Consider the following 18,227-nt stretch of genomic DNA (forward strand, 5'->3'; position numbering starts at 1 on the left):
TCAACCTTCTAAAGATGAAAACTATAATATCAGAGGAAAAAAGATTAACAACAGATTAAATATTGAAAAATAAACATTAGCCGACTTGAAGACATACCAATAGAAAGTAACTGAATAAAACAAAGAAAAAAATTCTTTAAAATGAACAGAAAGGCTGTAAACTGTGAGACAACTTAAGGTGCACAAATATATACATAATTAGGGTCCATAAAAAAAGAGGCCAGAGAAGGGAGAATTAAGAAAACATTTGAAAAAATCAAGTTCAAAATTTTTACAAATTAAATGAAAATGACAAACTACAGAAGCTAACTGAACCCAAGTACAAAAAACATGAAGAAAGGTACAAAAAGGAATATCATATTCAAATTATTTAAAAACAGGTATTAAGATCTTAAAAGCAACCAGAAAAAAATTACACATTATGTAGAAAGGAAAAAAGATAAGGTTAACAATAAATTATTTGTTAGAAACAAATGCAAGCTAGAAAAAGTGGAGCACCCATCATTACAGCACTGAAAGAAGGGGAAAGGTGATTAACCTAGAATTCTTTACCAGTGAAAATATCTTTGAAAAACAAAGGTAAAATAACAACAATAAATTGTTCTTAAACTGTGAGACATTCCAAAGCGAAAAGAATTCACCACTAGCAAACCTACTTGAGAAATGTTAAAGTCCTTTAAGCAAAAAGAAAATGATAACACATGGAAACAGATTTATCAAAAAGGAATACAAGGCACTGGAAATAGCAAATGCATGGGTAAAGACAGGTTTCATCTTATTAATTTTTTAAAAAGATAATCGAGAGTGGTATCAAGGAAAATGGAGGAGAAAGCATCAAGGGTTGGTTTCTGCACTGAAACAACTATTACACTGGAAAAAGGCGTCAGAACCAACGATTCTTCAACAAAAAAATTTTGTTTTCTATTTCTTTACTTCTGTACCTACATGAGATAATAGATGCTCACTAAACTTTTGTGATAATCATCTCATGATGTATGTAAAGTTGAATCATTATGTTGTACACCAGAAACTTATACAGTGCTGTACCTCAATTATATCCCAATGAGATTTAAAATTTCTTTTGAAGTCATCTATTTCTGAATTCTGCAACCTAATCAGACACTTAGAGCAACCAGAGACATACCTGATGAATAAGAGGTTGCTGAAATTTGGTAGCAGAGCAGTGGTGTAGGAGCCAATCATAACCCTTCATTCTTGGCCCCTCCTGGGTGGGGAAAGCACCTTATGCTCCTGGAGCAGCTGGCTGGGGTTGGGGGGGCGAGGGGGTGGGGAGGTGGCAGTAAGCACGTTGTCTTATGAAAATTTGGGGCTGCACACTTTGGTTCTTCTAGCTATTCCCTAAAGGACCAGCGCAGATGTTTGCCTTTGTTTTGGCTCCCTCAAACTACAGTGACACCCCTGGCAGGAACTACTGAAAAATTTAGACAGGTAGATCTTTGTTTTGCTCGGTATTTTGGATCCAGACATTTAAGGAAACCTCTATAAAGTCATGGCTGACCACAGATATAATGCAAAAGGAAATACAGTGACCACACCTTAGAAAGGACAAAGACTTTTCAAATATAGTCCAACTGCGGCACCCAACAGGCAAAAGTCAGCAATCCCTGATAAGCAGGAGAATCTGATTTTCATGACACATTACGGCATTCAAAATACCCACTTCCCAACAGAGAATCACAAAGCAAGGAAACAGGAAAGTATGTCCTGTTCACATGAAAAAATATGTAAATATTTTTACATTTCAAAACTATCTCTAAGAAACCCAGACATTAAAATTGCTAGTAAAAAAAAATTAGAAATCAACTGTATTAAATATGCTCGGTGAGCTAAAAGAAACAAGAAGAACTAAAGGAAATTCAAAGAGTAATGTATTAACAAATAGAGGGTCAATATATACACACTGTTCAAAAGAAACAAGCAAGAATTCTGATGAGGAAGATGCTGAGATACAAAACAACTGAAAGTATTCAGTTTGAGACGCAGAAAAATAATGAAGAAAAATTAACAAAGCCCAAGGGACCTAGGGAATATCATCAAGCATACAAATATATGTACCACAGGAGTCCCGGAAGGAGAAGAGAGAGGGACAGAAAAATATTTGAAGAGATAATGGCCACAAACACCCTAAATTTGTTGATATAAATGTAAACATCCAAGGTCAAGAAATTCCAAGCCCTATAAATGCAAAGTGACCCACACAAAGACACATTAAACTCGTGAAAAACAAACTCTTGAAAACAGGAAGAAAGAAACATCTCATTACATACAAGAAGTTATCAGTAACAGCTGATTTTTTTTTTTTTTTAATAAATCAGAAACCATGGAAGGCAGAGGGCAGTAGGATAACATATTTAAAGTCCTGAAAGGAAAAAAAGAAAGTCTGTGAACCAAGAACTTTAAACACAGCAAAATTATCTTTTAAGAAAGAATGAAAAGGTAAGACATTTCCAGACAAATAAAAGTTGATGGAGCATGTTACTAGTAGAATCGTCCTACAAGAAATACTAAGGAAGTCCTTCTGGCTGAAACGAAGAAACAGTGGACAATACTAGAAGCCACGAGACTGAACAGGACAGGGTAAATGGAACTCCACAGATAAATAACAAAGCCAGTTATTGCGTTTTGGGTTTATAACTCATTTCCCTCATCGCTGTTTCAAAAGAAAATACATAAAATAACCATTATAAATCTATGGACACATAATGCATGTACCCTGACAACTATCAGAAAGTGGAATTAAGAATCAAACCTCATTTACAACTGCATTATAAAGAATAAAATATCTGGCAATAAATCAAGCCAAGAGGCATAAACTTCTACTCAGAAAACTATTAACTGTATGATACTGATGAATGAAACTGAAAATGACACAGACGGAAAGATATACTCAGGGACCAGAAGAATATTGTTAAAATGTCCATATTACCCAAGGCAATCTACACTGGTTCTAGAAAAGACAAATCAATGAAAAGAAAAGAAAAAAAAAATCTAAGTGGGTCAGTTTCTGCAGATTTTTCTTTTCTTTTCATTTATATATATATATAAATATATATATATATATATATATATACACACACACACACGGAACTTCCCCCATGGCTCAGACGGTAAAGCATCTGCCTGCAAGGTGGAAGACCTGGGTTCAATCCCTGAGTCAGGAAGATCCCCTGGAGAAGGAAATAGCAACCCACTCCAGAACTCTTACCTGGAAAATCCCATGGACAGAGGTACCTGGTAGGCTACAGTCCATGGGGTCGCAAAGAGTCCAACACAACTGAGCGACTTCACTTTCACTTTCATATATACACACACACTAATTTAGTATATAATAACAGAGGTATATCAAATTAGCAAGGATGAATTATTCAATAATTAGTATTCAAATAACTGGTTAATTAGAGATAAATACAAAGCTGAGTCCTTCACAATGAAAAAGCTGCAAGTAGATTCAAACTTAAATGTTTAAAGATGCCTACATTTTACAGTAATTAGAGACTCACTGAGTTAAACTATGAATTCTTTAGAGAAATCATCTCCAAATGTAAGCCACAGTCAACATCTGTATGACTCTCACTTTGTGGACAAATTTCTCAAAGGTTTGTTTGTGGTTATCTAACTTTGGGGGTTAAAAGGTAGAAAAGATGAATCATATTTCAGCTGATGCACAGAAAACTGTCCTCTGTAGGTATTTTCTCTCTTCTTAAAAATGGTCATAAGGTAGTATAAATAACTAAGAAATTAAATTTATTGTTCAAAACAACCCAGCCATATATATCTCTTTATATAGAAATGCATATAAATAAAAAAGTACTTAAGCCAAGATATCCCATTCTTTCGTCTGAGTCTTAGGATGAAATAGACCCATAAGAACAACAACAAAAATCTCCCTTCTCCCCTACTCTGCTTCTAAAGGAAAAACATCTTAGGAGAGAGAAACCAAAATTAAATTGATAATGCGGGTAGCATTCTGTAAAATGTTCAGACGCTTATTACTGAAATGGGCTGTGCTGCTGCTGCTAAGTCACTTCAGTCGTGTCCGACTCTGTGCGACCCCATGGACTGCAGCCTACCAGGCTCCTCCGTCCATGGGATTTTCCAGGCAAGAGTACTGGAGTTGGGTGCCATTGCCTTCTGTAGTGGTTGATTTATGACATCAATTTTCAGAATGGCATCAAGAATTCATCTCTAATCATCTTCTCTGAAGGATTAAAAAGGAACCCTGGACATCTCAGCTTCAAATCAATGAGGCATCGATCCTGAGCTAGAGTAGGCCGAGACCTCGTCCCTTGGACCATGGGCTGGGCAGTTAAAAACATTCTGATTCTTCTGTCTTGGTGCCAATAAATGAACTTTCTTTCCCTTTTCAGGGTCAGTTATTAAAGAGTGTGTAACATAGCTGAATAACGCATATGGGCTTAGGAAAAACGGAAAGAGGCTTTAACTCTATGAAGCTGGTCCCTAGAAGTCATTCTGCAAAACACCTTAGTTTTATACTCACAAAACTCCAACTAATTCAGGCTATAGAAAAAAGAAATAAAAGGATAAGAGAGAAAGTGGTACTTTCAGACAGAAAGGACCGGGTGAGGTACAGGGCTGGCTCTCACACAGTGTCCATTTTATAACAATGACTCCAGATTCTCATAATACTGTGACCTTCACAATAAATTCTTTCCCCTTAAGTCCTAAACTTCAACCTCCCCCTTCAACTGTTGAGGGGCTGCCTTACTCACTAAATATTGATATTAACTTACAGCAGCCTCAATTTGGAATACAAAACTAAAATAGCAAGCATGAGTCAACGCGGAAGGCTCTTTTCCCTCTGGGTGCACATAAACCTCTCATTAAGAAGTTCAAGGAAGCTGGGAATGAATCAAAGAAAATACAGCTCCATGATTTCCACCTTCCATTAAATTGTAAATGAAAATGTCATTTTAATTATAGTAGGAAAAGCCCTATTCTTTGTTACCATCAAGGCTCTATAAATTCACAATCTAATTAAAAATTCTTGAGTCAGGAAAAAAAAAAAGAACACCTTAAAATGTACTCTAACACAATAGCTACAAAAATCTACTGGTCCCCTCAACTCAAGAATATCTCTTATTAGCACTGCCTAGAAGTCACTGAGCTCTATGAAAGGGAAAGACAGCTAGCCAATAGCCACAAAATATGAAAACAGTATAAACAGGAGAACTATATTACAACTCTAGATTTTTTAAAAGATAAAATTCAAACTAAATTACATGCTAGGAAAAGATGCACATTATTTACAACACACTGTTTAGTCACAACAAAGAAATAGAAATAGTCACAAAAATTTATAATTTTTAGTATTTGAGTGTTGATTTAACAATACGTAAAAATGACTTTTACTGGATTTGCATGGAAACTGAACACAGATCTCTTCATATGCTAACATCCAAAAATTAGTGCTCAGAATTTTCCATACTCGGAGCCACTCCCTTATTCAGAGGTCAGACAAGTGTTTCCTTTATAAATAGCCCATCATTTAAATGAATTACTAAAACACTGTGGAAGATTCATGTTGAGCCAAGTCATTAGTAGCTCTCATACATTCAAAATGCTAAATATCAAACCACTAAAACAATGAGCAACAGAAACTGTCAGGACATATCTTCCACATTCATATATACAGAACACATCTGACCCATTATTAAGAGTCTGCAAGTTTCAAGAGCTGTCCCTACTCCTTCATTAAAATTACCAAAAAAAAATGGATGCAATCTAGATAATTTTGTAACCCTAGGTTGTAATCTGACTTGAAAATAAGTACATCTTTAAAAGTTACTACAGACTTCTGAGTTCATTATTTCGTTAAAAATTGCTTGTTTGCGTACTTCCTTATGTAACAGAAGCCATCCTGCAATGAAACTAGTCTAAAAAAAATTCATTGTTGTGTGTAGTTGCAGCTGTACCTGAAATAAAAATGTTATTGATGACTGAAAAAAAAAAAAATAATAATAATATTAATAACATGCATATACCAACTTACTGGCTAAGAAGCCAGACACAAAAAGCCTACACAATTCACTTAGCCTAATGTTTTCAAAGAGTTGACTCATTGGAAAAGACCCTGATGCTGGGAGGGATTGGGGGCAGGACAAGGGGACGACAGAGGATGAGATGGCTGGATGGCATCACCAACTCAATGGACATGTGTTTGAGTAAACTCCAGGAGTTGGCGATGAACAGGGAGGCCTAGCGTGCTGTGATTCATGGGGTCGCAAAGAGTGGGACATGACTGAGCGACTGAACTGAACTGAATGTTTTCAAGATGCATCCATGTTGTGGCTTACATCAATGTTTCATTCCTTTTTGCGTGTGAATATTATTCCATTGCATGGATATACCAATTTTGCTTACTCCACTGATTGGCTGATGTGTATTTGGGGGTCATTTCTATTGTTTTAGTGATTATGAAAAATGCTGCTATGAACATTTATGTACAAGTTTTATATTAACATGTATTTTCAATTCTCTTGAATATACCTGGCAGTGGAATTGCCAGGTCATCTAGTAACTTCAGTTGTTCCTCAGTATCCACAGGGCACTGGTTTCAGGACCTGCAGTAAATACCAAATCCAAGGATGCTAACATCCACAGTGGGCCCACTATGACCATGATTCTGCATCCACAGATCCAAACAACCATTGATCAAGTATTAAGCTCATCATCTGAAACTGGCTGAACCCAACGCAGAACCCATAGATGAAGTGTCGACTGCACATTTATTGAAAAAAATCTGCATGTAACTGAGCCCGTACAGCTCAAATCCATGATTTTAAAAAATATTTTAAAAAACTATATATTTTTAACTTTTTGAAGAATTTTCAAACTGTTTTCTAAAGTGGTTGCACCATTTTATAGTCTTACTAGCAATACATGAAGATTCCAATTTCTCCACATCCTTACCAACATTTGTTACTATTTTTAAGATCATTCTTAGTCAAGTATTAGGAAGAGAACAATAGAGAATCCTTATACAGTTTTATTTTATTTTTCCTTAGAAGCTGCCAAAGAAGTAAAAATTATGACTGAAAAGGAGTAAATAAAACTATCATGATTTGCAGATGATATAAAAGTCGATATAGAAAACCAAAAATATCTGTAGAAATATTAAAACAGTTTAGCAATAAGACTGGATATAAAATCAATAGTAAAGTTAATTGCATTTACATTATCAGATTTCCTGTTCTTTACAGCAATAAAAATATGAGATTTCTAAGCACAAATCTAACAAAAATTATGCAAAATATTTATAGAGAAATTTTTAAAACTTTATTGAAAGGCATTAAACAAATGCAAAGATATGCTATGTTCAAGAACAGAAGGTTTCAATTACAATAAAGACATTAACTCCATATGGACGCAAAGATTCAACATAACTCATTAAAATTTCAAAAGGGCTTTTTAAGAAACTGGACAGATTGATTCTAAAATTTAAACAAAAAACAAATCAAAGGCCCAGCAATAATCATGACACCACTGAGAAAGAAAAAGAATTTGCCCCAATAGATAAGAATCACAAAGTTCTAATAATCAGTGAAGAAAAGGAATAGATAAGTGTTGATAATGGAACAGTGTGAAATATTTTAAATACTTGGTAAATTGTGTAAAGAAAAACTGAAATTAGGTTCTTACTTTTATATTTGGAAATATAAAAAATTTCCAAAAAATTAATTTCAGCCAGATTAATAATAATAACTATGACCAAAGTTTAAAAGGTTAAGACTTTAAACTTTTAAAAATATTATTTCCCCCCAAAGTCCTAAAGAGTGCTAAAGAGAAAAAAGGAGAGAGAAAGAAAAAAAAGAATGAAAAAAAGAATATTTAGAAGTCTGACTAATATTAAAATTTTTGCTCAAAGACCATAGACATTTGTATCTGCAAAAAATGGAAGTTGCCTAGCTCCATGCCTCCCAAATTTTCCTCTCCAAATTATAAAAACTAGAAGTAAAAAGTAAATCTACATAAAAACCATGTCCTCAGAATAACTTGAATACAGAGAATACTGAAATCTCAAAGTAACTGTTAGTAAAAAAGTCAAAACTTAACATATTTTAGGGCATAATCTCTCACGTTCTCACCTACTCCAATCCCATTGAAAGGCTTTGTCTTAAACAAAGACATAGAAAAACTGCTGAGAAGACAGAAGGGAGAAGATTTAAAAAAAAAAAAAAAAAAAAAAAAAAGGTGACCTAAAACTATTGTCAGAAAGAAAAGCTGGACATGAGTCTGAGTGAACTCCAGGAGTTGGTGATGGATAGGGAGGCCTGGCATGCTGCGATTCATGGGGTCTCAAAAGAGTCAGACACGACTGAGTGACTGAACTGAACTGAATCTGAAAACACTAAAAAAAAAAAAAAAATAGATTTAGATAGAGCACAGGGAAGGAATCTCAAAGTACACGTGAGGGGAAGGGACAAGCATTACTTAAATGGGTGGGTGGGTGTCTCTGTAACTTAGTTTCCGGAGAAGGAAAAGGCAAAAAGGCAGAAGGTTCTTTGGCAATTTGGTGGAGATGAGGAAAAGAAAGAAAATGGAAGAGAGTCTTGGGCTTCCCTGGTGGCTCAGATAGTCAAGAATCTGTCTCCAATGCGGGAGACCTGGGATCAATCCCTGGGTCAAGAAGATCCCCTGGAGAAGGGAAAGGCTACCCACTCCAGTATTCTTGCCTGGAGAATCCCCATGGACAGAGGAGCCTGACGGGCTATAGTCCCTGGGTTCCCAAAGAGTTGGACAGGACTGAGACTGAGCAACTAACACTCACTTGGAAAGACAAAAGAATCACAAAATCAGATGATTCAGAACCCCTTCCCTACCAAAACAAAAGACAACAAAATACCCTCACTGTATCTTTCCATTTCAATATCCTCTTCTACTCAGTCTGAAATTCGCTCACTGATATCACATTTTTAAATTACACATCTACATCTGGAGGGAATTTATGCAGATGATCACCATTAACATAAACAGAACACGTAAGACAAGGAAAAAGTAGGCACATTACATGAGGGTGGATTCACTGATAAGTGGGAGAATGGGGCTCGCTGTACTTCTTGGGCTCACTGCTTCATTAACATTTCCCAGGCTTTTCTGAGATTAGATATAGCCATGACTGAATTACTGACAAGGGGTATGCATCCAAGGCAATGTGCACTGCTTCTAGGCCTAGCCCATAATCACCTCCTAGGCAGAATCCTCCCCTTCCCTTCCCTCTTCCACACCCCCTGCTGGATGCAGATGAACCCGCCACCTCCAAAAGCACCCAGGGAAGGCGCCAGAGCCACGAGATAGGAGCCTGGATCCCTGAACCGCTGCTCAAGACTGTGATGTAGCAATCACACCGGACTCAGACAAGTGAGAAAGAAATCTGCACCCTATTCAACTCATTATCTCTCTGGGATTTGCCTGACATACCAATACCTTAAATAATACAAAAGGCTATTTCCTAAGGAAGCAAAAAACATTAACTAATGATATACGGTAAGGAGAGGCCTATGGCAACGCTGAGGGAAAAGGAGTGGCGGAGGCAGACTGTGAATGACAGGCCAGCAGGGATTCTCTCTGGCCAATGAGGCACTGAGGGGGGTGCCCGAAAAGTGGACAGCAAAGGGGTATTTTAAGAAGAGAGGTGACACTCTAAACATCATGACTGTACAACAAGCCTCTACTGCAAACATTCGTGCCAAGTGAAAGTCACTCAGTCATGTCCGACTCTTTGCGACCCCATGGACTATAAAGTCCATGGAATTCTCTAGCCCAGATTACTGGAGTGGGTGGCCTTTCCCTTCTCCAGGGGATCTTCCTGACCCAGGGATCAAACCCAAGTCTCCCGCATTGCAAGAGGATTCTTTACCAGCTGAGCCACAAGGGAAGCCCCAGAATACTGGAGTGGGTAGCCTATCCCTTCTCCAGTGGATCTTCCTGACCCAGGAGTCTAACTGGGGTCTCCTGCATTGCAGGCGGATTCTTTACCAACTGAGCTATCAGGGATGCCCAATAATAAGCCTTGATATAAAAATGTAAACTCTGAAAATTGAAATACAACTATACAGGGAAAATGGGATGTGGACAAATGCATGGGGAGGATGAAATAATATTTTATTATTTTCAATAATGATTTAAATCACTGAATTATTTATGGACTGCTGCTGCTGCTTAGTCACTTCGGCTGTGTCCAGCTCTGTGCAACCCCATAGACGGCAGCCCACCAGGCTCCTCTGTCCCTCGGATTCTCCAGGCAAGAATACTGTAGTGGGCTGCCATTTCCTTCTCCATTTATGGACTGGTTTTACTCAATAAATGTACTAATATTCATTTAACATGTATTAGCTAGTGTTGAAAGGCAGAGACATTACTCTTGCTGACAAAGGTCTGTATAGTCAAGGCCCAGTGGTCACATACGGTTAAGAGAGCTGGACAGTAAAGAAGGTGGAACACCAAAGAATTTATACCTTCAAACTGTGGTTGGTGAAGACTTCTGAAAGTCCCCCAGACAGCAAGGAAATCAAACCAGTCAGTTTTAAGGGAGATCAACCCTGAATAATCACTGGAAGGACTGATGCTGAAGCTGAAGCTCCAGTATTTTGGTCATTGGATGTGAAGAGATGATTCACTGGCAAAGTCCCTGATGCTGGGAAAGACTGAGGGCAGAAGAAGAGGGTGTCAGAGGGTGAGATGGCTGGATGGCATCACTGATGCAATGAACATGAACCTGGGCAAACTCCAGGAGATGGTGAAGGACAGGGAAGCCTGGCATGCTGCAGGACATGGGCTCGCAGGGAGTCAGACATGACTGGGTGACTGAACAAGCTAGTTTAATCCTCACAACAACACACGAGGAACACAATACCGTTATCCCATTTCATAGATGAAGACAGTGAGATACAGGTTGTGGTTCAGTGGCTAAGTCATGTCCACCTCTTTGCAACCCCATGGACTGCAGCACACCGCATCCCTGTCATTGAGATATATGAGGGCTCAATAACCCACCTAGGGTCAAACAGTTAATAAGTGGCAGAAAGACAGTATTATTAGAAGTCAGGCATCTTGATTCTAGAACCATATACCCAACCAATACACTAACCTACCAGAACTAAACCTTTACCTACAACAGGAGGAAAACAACAGATGTTTAGGTATTTTCAAAAGCAAGGAATAGAGAAACTTAATTTAGAATATGAAGGTGAGCAGAAAACAGCTCAAAGGGTTGAGTGCCTTTGACTGTGGAAATAGGATGGGTGTGAAGGACGGAAGGGCTAAGAGCATGATCTTATTAACAACAAAAGAAGCACTACTTTGATTTAAAATCAGAGCTTTAACTTTCACTGAAAAGAGATAATTAAGACAAATGTTACATACATCATAATTTTGCTTGAATTTAGACCTGCTGCAAATTCACTTTAAAAAGTGGATCTAACAGAAACTAACACGACAAGTTCCTTTGTAATAGAACACTTTAAGGGGAAATTCAACCTTAGTACCTAATTCACTTAGTACAGCAACTATAGCTTGTTACCTTGTCTACTCTCTAATTGTCAAAACCCCAACCTCGGGAGGAACCACTAAATTAAAACTGACTGAGAACATTTATTCCTGCATGATGCTTTCAGTTGAGAAAATCATTGGAAAAATCAAACAACCCTGGCAGAACACAAGACAACCATTAAGTGTGTGTTTTGAAATTGGAATTCCAAAGATAATAAATTCATTGAGACAATAAACTATTCATGTTCAAAAACCACAACATAAACATCTCTTTAATGCTTACATGTAAATCTATGTTCAGGTTAACCTTATATTTGGTCTTCTCTTTTCCACCTAAGCTCATTTCCCAGGTGATCTCAACTAGTCTCACTGTTTTAAACACCATATATCAAGGGAGAGCAATATCAACGTGGTAACTGCTGATGCTTTCCCTGCGGGATAATAAGCCAGGATCTAACATATCCACAGATTAACTTTGGAAGACTATACCAAAACAGAGAAAATTGGAGAAGGTACCTATGGAGTTGTGCATAAGGGCAGGCACAAAACTACCGATCAAGGGGTAGCCATGAAGAAAATCAGACTGGAAAAGGGAAGAGGAAGGGGTTCCTAGTACTGAAATTCAGGAAATATCTCTTACTAAAAGAACCTTGTCATCCAAATATAGTCAGTCTTCAAGACGTGCTTATGCAGGATTCCAATTATAGCTCATCTTTGCATTCCTTTCCATAGATCTCAAGAAATATTTGGATTGTATTCCTCCTGGTCAGTTCATGGATTCTTCAGTTGTTCAGAATTATTTGTACCAAATCCTACAAGGGATACTGTTTTGTCTGGAAGAGTTCTACACAGAGACTCAAAACCTCAAAATCTATTGATGGATGATAACCAAACAATTAAACCAGCAGATTTTGATCTTGCCAGAGTTTTTGGAACACCTATTAGAGTATATATCCATGAGGTAGTAACACTCTGGTAAAGATCTCTGGAAGTATTGCTGGGGACAGCTCGTTACTCAACTCCAGTTGATATTTGATCAATAACTTCAGAGGTTTGGGCACTTCCAACAATGAAGGGTGGCCAGAAGTGGAATATTCACAGAGTATGAAAATACATTTTCCAAGTGGAAACCAGGAAGTTTAGCAATCCACGTCAAAAACTTGGATGCAAATGGCTTGGATCTGCTCTCAAAAATGTTAGTCTATGATCCTGCCAAACGAGTTTCTGGCAAAATGGCACTGAATCATCCATACTTTAATGATTTGGACAGTCAAATTAAGAAGATACAGCTTTCTGACAGCTTCCACATCTTGTGTCAAGAATAGATGATTGTATTTTTACTATCATCTCTGTTTATGTCTCATATATTTTCTTTGTTGTAAAACTTAAGCTATATTTCATCTTCTGATTTCAAAAGTGTTAACTTAAAAATGTAAATCCTATTCAATATGAATTTAAATATAATAATTCTGTATATGTTTGTAGATCCCACTGTAACAACTGTTTGTTACTATAATAAAACTATATAAATAAATATAGTATTGATGTCAGGAATCAGGAAAATTTTGAATTAGCTTAAACCATCTAAAATGCTATAGCAGTCTACTTTTCTTGTAGTTAAAAATACTAAAATTTAGGAAAGTGTGCTAAGTTCAAAGTTCATAATGCTTTGAAGTATTTCTTATGCTCCGAATGTTTAAATTTTCTTGTCAGTTTCTTGCCATGTGGTAACTATCAGTTCAGTTCAGTTCAGTCGTTCAGTCGTGTCCAACTCTTTGCGAACCCATGAATCGCAGCACGCCAGGCCTCCCTGTCCATCACCATCTCCCAGAGTTCACTCAAACTCATGTCCATCGAGTCGGTGATGCCATCCAGCCATCTCATCCTCTGTCATCCCCTTTTCCTCCTGCCCACAATCCCTCTCAGCATCAAAGTCTTTTCCAGTGAGTCAACTCTTCGCATGAGGTGGCCAAAGTACTGGAGTTTCAGCTTTAGCATCATTCCTTCCAAAGAACACCCAGGGCTGATCTCCTTTAGAATGGACTGGTTGGACCTCCCTGCAGTCCAAGGGACTCGCAAGAGTCTTCTCCAACACCACAGTTCAAAAGCATCAATTCTTCAGCACTCAGCTTTCTTCACAGTTCAACTCTCACATCCACACATGACCACTGGAAAAACCATAGCCTTGACTAGACAGACCTTTGTTGGCAAAGTAATGTCTCTGCTTTTCAATACTACCTGCTTAAAGATGAGTATTCTTCAACTGGTATTTCAATCTGTGACCTACATGTTCAGGCACTCAGAATGAGAAAACTAACCAGATTTGAGAGATAATGCTTAATCTATAGAGGTTTTTGGTAACATAAAACTAACATTAGTGTACACCAAAGTTTGCTAAGTTTTACAGTCAGAGGTCAAGGGCTGTCCACAGCAGGAAAGAACAGTTTAGAAAATTTACGAGCTATCCTATTTTTAGGTAGGTTATCTATATGAGTGAATTCTTGTGCTTTGGTCAGAGGTAATAACTATACAAAGGAGTTGCTTATCTTGGCTTTCAAGTCTGACTAAAACTGCAAATTTTGACATAGTTTAGTTTATTAGCAGCCTTCTTTAAAGGTTCTCATGTATAATTATTTAGCTAAAATCACTAGCCTTGGGAATTGTTTATTAATGCTGCTCCTTGTGATTTTTACCTGTAAGCAGCCTAATTTAAATTGTTTGTTACAGCCAAGAGAAATCTCTAAAAATAATTTTATCATTTTTCAGTTCAGTTCAGTTCAGTCACTCAGTCGTGTCTGACTCTTTCCAACTCCATGAATCGCAGCACGCCAGGCCTCCCTGTCCATCACCAACTCCCGGAGTTCACCCAAACTCATGTGCATCGAGTCCGTGAGACCATCCAGCCATCTCATCCTCTGTCATCCCCTTCTCCTCCTGCCCCCAATCCCTCCCAGCATCAGAGTGTTTTCCAATGAGTCAACTCTTCACATGAGGTGGCCAAAGTATTGGAGTTTCAGCTTTAGCATCAGTCCTTCCAAAGAACACCCAGGGCTGATCTCCTTTAGAATGGACTGGCTGGATCTCCTTGCAATCCAAGGGACTTGCAAGAGTCTTCTCCAACACCACAGTTCAAAAGCATCAATTCTTCGGTGCTCAGCCTTCTTCACAGTCCAACTCTCACATCCATACATGACCACTGGAAAAACCATAGCCTTGACTAGATGGACCTTTGTTGGCAAAGTAATATCTCTGCTTTTTAATGTGCTATCTAGGTTGGTCATAACTTTCCTTCCAAGCAGTAAGCGTCTTTTAATTTCATGGCTGCAATCACCATCTGCAGTGATTCTAGAGCCCAGAAAAATAAAGTCTGACACTGTTTCCCCATCTATTTCCCATGAAGTGATGGGACCAGATGCCATGATCTTAGTTCTCTGAATGTTGAGCTTTAAGCTAACTTTTTCACTCTCCTCTTTCACTTTCATCAAGAGGCTTTTTAGTTCCTATTCACTTTCTGCCGTAAAGGTGGTGTCATCTGCATATCTGAGGTTATTGATATTTCTCCCGGCAATCTTGATTCCAGCTTGTGCTTCTTCCAGCCCAGTGTTTCTCATGATGCACTCTGCATGCTAAGTCACTTCAGTCATGTCCAACTCTGTGCGACCCCACAGACAGCAGCCCACCAGGCTTCCCTGTCCCTGGGATTCTCCAGGCAAGAACACTGGAATGGGTTGCCATTTCCTTCTCCAATGCATGAAAGTGAAAAGTGAAAGTGAAGTCGCTCAGTCATGTCCGACTCTGTGCAACCCCATGGACTGCCGCCTACCAGGCTCCTCCGTCCACGGGATTTTCCAGGCAAGAGTACTGGAGTGGGGTGCCATTGTCTTTTCCAGTTAAATAAGCAGGGTGACAATATAAAATATGTCCCCGACCTAATAAGCATTTCTCAACTTCTCCACAACTAACATCAAAATCCAAGCCCCATCAGTTCTCACCTAGACTATTTCAATAGCTTCCTATTGGTGTCTTTATATCCACTTTTTAACCTTTACAGTATTTTACAAACAAATCATATCACTCACCTGCTTAAAACCCTGTTTAGCCCTCTGTGTTTCAAATTAAGCACAAACTCCTTACTATGGCCTAAGTCCACACATGACCTGGAAACCACCCATCTCTCCTATCTCAACTGTGAGACTTCCCACACTCATTCACGCACTCACTACTTCTCCAGCCATAGTTCTTTCAGCATCTGGGACATGCCAAACCTTGTTTCCACCTCAAAGTGTTTGCATTCTGTTCTCTATGACCTTTCCTGAGTGTCATACTCCAGCTCCTTCTTGTCATGCACATATCAGCTTAAATGTTATCTCCTCAAAGAGTCCTGACCTGACGGACAGACACACGTACACATGCAGGCACAGGCACACACACACCCACGTGCACACACACGCACACACACATTCTCTCTCTCATTCACCTCTAAAACTTGCTCCTTGATACCTACCGCAACTACCTCTTTCATGGCACTACAACCAATAAACCCACACCATCTCTTCCACAGAAGAGTAAAATGTTACTAGAGGGTAGAAGACACAATAGAATAGCCATAGAACCCAGCTTAAAAAGGAAAAAGAAAGAAAATCCAGCCCTAGGGCCGTAGACTCAGAGTTTGTTGAGAAAGAGATGGGGAAGTTAAAGGACCATATAACCTGTAAGCCTTTCCCTTCAGATTTTAGACTCTCTTAATTACCCCAAGTCAAAAAAGGGGTAAGAAAACACGGAGGGGCTTGGATCTCCTCTATATATGGAGAAAAAATAGGGACAATGCCAAGCAACTTGCAGTAAAATTATAGTATAGATGTTGGTTTTCTGTAGTGTCCTCTATTTAGATTGCCCTTGGCATCTAAGACCTATCCACAAGGGACAGTGTTCGAGACTGCCCTACTTCTGCTTCTCACTGACCTATCCAACCCCTTCTCCACAATGCCCTGGGTATCACACCTTCAGGTCCATAATTTCTTACCTTCCACAATGAAAGTTAAATACTTGATAAAGTGTGGTAACAAGCTTGGATCCAAATGACAGAGGACCCCACCTTCTCTTTCCATGTAATACACTTGATATGAATTTCTAAAGATCAGACAGACTCTAATTATAGCAAATGTCAGGGAATGAAAAACCATGGGATGCTGATACAAAAAAACATTTCAGAAGAGGCAGGTTTTTCTGGTGTCCGATAAACCATACCATTGCAAACATTTGTGTACTCTACAGAGGTGAAAGAGCTATTCAACGACACTTACATGAGAAATGAACATATGAATGATGCTGAACTACTATTTTTACTTACCGGAGTACAAAAAAATCCACAAGTTTATGATACTCTGTTGGAAGAGCTATGAATTCCTATATTTCTGGTGGGAATGCAAAATGGTACCATACATAAGGACAGGAATTTTGCAATTTTTGTAAAATGGTGTAAGAATTACTCTTTGACTCAGTTTTGTTTTTTTTTTTAAAGAAATCTACTTAAAAATAGACCACTAATAAGTAGTAACAAACATACAAAAGTATTCATTGTGGCATAATTTCAACAGCAAAAATTTTAAAACAAAGCAACTTCCACTCGTAGGAAATTAGTTAAATAAATTTTGGCATGTTCACATAATACAGCACAAGGCAGCCAGGAAAAGGAATAAGAGAGAGCTCTACCAACTTGAATTTAACTCTAAAATACAGTTAGGTTTCCTTTAAAAAAAAAAAAAAAAGCAATATGGAAAAAAAATACATATATTTCACCTTTTGTAGGAAGAAACATTATATATTTCTGGAATGGGTTGCCATTTTCTTCTCCAGGGGATCTTCCTGACCCAGGGATCAAACCCGCATCTCTTACGTTTCCTGAATTTGCAGGCCAGTTCTTTTTTTCCTCTGCTCACAGGATCTCTTATCGTACAAAAGTTTTAAATTTAAAAATGGTACAATTTATCACTCTTTTCCTTCTGGGTCTGCTTTCTGTGACTCAAGGACTTGTTTCCCACACTGAAATCACACTGTATATGAAATATTCTCCTAAAAGTTTTAAAGTTAATCCAAATAATATTTATTTCAGTGTAAAGCATGAGGTACAGATCAATTTTTATTTTTTTGCATATGGATAAACATTTATCCCAGCATCACTTAATAAGTATCCAATCTTATCCACTGAATTGTGATACTCACATTTTACATAAATTTCCATGTAAATGAGTATCTTTTCGTGTTCTTTCTATAGTGTCTGATTAGACTATTTGTCTGTATCTGGGCCAATTCCACACTATGTTAATTACAGCAACTTTACAACGAGCTCTGGATATCAGCAGGACCAATCCCTGAAGCAGGGACGGCTAACTGCCTCAATATCCATTCTCTCTCTTCCTTTTAGTTATAGAATCAACCTCTGGATTTTACTTGTTCTGCTCAGGCAGAACTATTCTAGGCTTCCCTCGCAGTTAGACATGAGCATGTGACTAAGTTCTGGCCACTTGCACGTGAGCACAAATTATTTGCAATTCCTGGGTTGTATCCTTAAAAAGACTGACTTTCTCCCTTTCCCTTTCTGGGGACTGGAATGTACCCATGGTAACTTCAAATGTGCCAAGGAAGATATCTTAAAGGTCATCAAAGCAAGACGAACGGACTCAACAACCAGAATCACC

The 18,227-nt window shown here is 38.1% G+C and overlaps 1 protein-coding gene and 1 pseudogene across 2 annotated transcripts in view; one reads left to right on the top strand and one right to left on the bottom strand.

The window, feature by feature from the left end:
* SYT14 (synaptotagmin 14) overlaps positions 1–18,227 on the bottom strand; it is a 198,232-nt gene that overhangs the window by 162,108 nt on the left and 17,897 nt on the right. The gene's annotated exons all lie outside the window — the stretch shown is intronic.
* Positions 4,431–12,854, top strand: LOC129653512 (cyclin-dependent kinase 1-like; annotated as a pseudogene).

Source organism: Bubalus kerabau, chromosome 5 (assembly GCF_029407905.1).
Source record: "Bubalus kerabau isolate K-KA32 ecotype Philippines breed swamp buffalo chromosome 5, PCC_UOA_SB_1v2, whole genome shotgun sequence".
NCBI classification, from domain to species: Eukaryota; Metazoa; Chordata; class Mammalia; order Artiodactyla; family Bovidae; genus Bubalus; species Bubalus kerabau.